The sequence below is a fragment of the Stenella coeruleoalba genome (assembly GCF_951394435.1).
Source record: "Stenella coeruleoalba genome assembly, chromosome: 11".
Lineage (NCBI taxonomy): Eukaryota > Metazoa > Chordata > Mammalia > Artiodactyla > Delphinidae > Stenella > Stenella coeruleoalba.
The window spans coordinates 63,853,056-63,853,312 of NC_137157.1; positions in this window are offsets into that span (position 1 = coordinate 63,853,056).

Sequence of the window (257 nt, forward strand, 5' to 3'; positions counted from 1 at the left end):
CCCCTCCCAAGCCAAACACCAAGTTCTGGCTCCTTCAGGAATCTCTCACAATCCTGATCTCCCAGGAATTTGGGTATTGGAATAATTTCCCTCCCCCTCACTTGCAGTGCACACGAGTGACTTCTAGTCCAATCTGTTTATTCCGTGTTCTCAATCCCCTCCTCCCATTAGGCAGCCATTGGAACCAGCACACCTCCCTCTTTCCCTCTTTGCCCTCCATCCAGAGTTTATCTTGTCCTTCTGCAAACACATCCTGC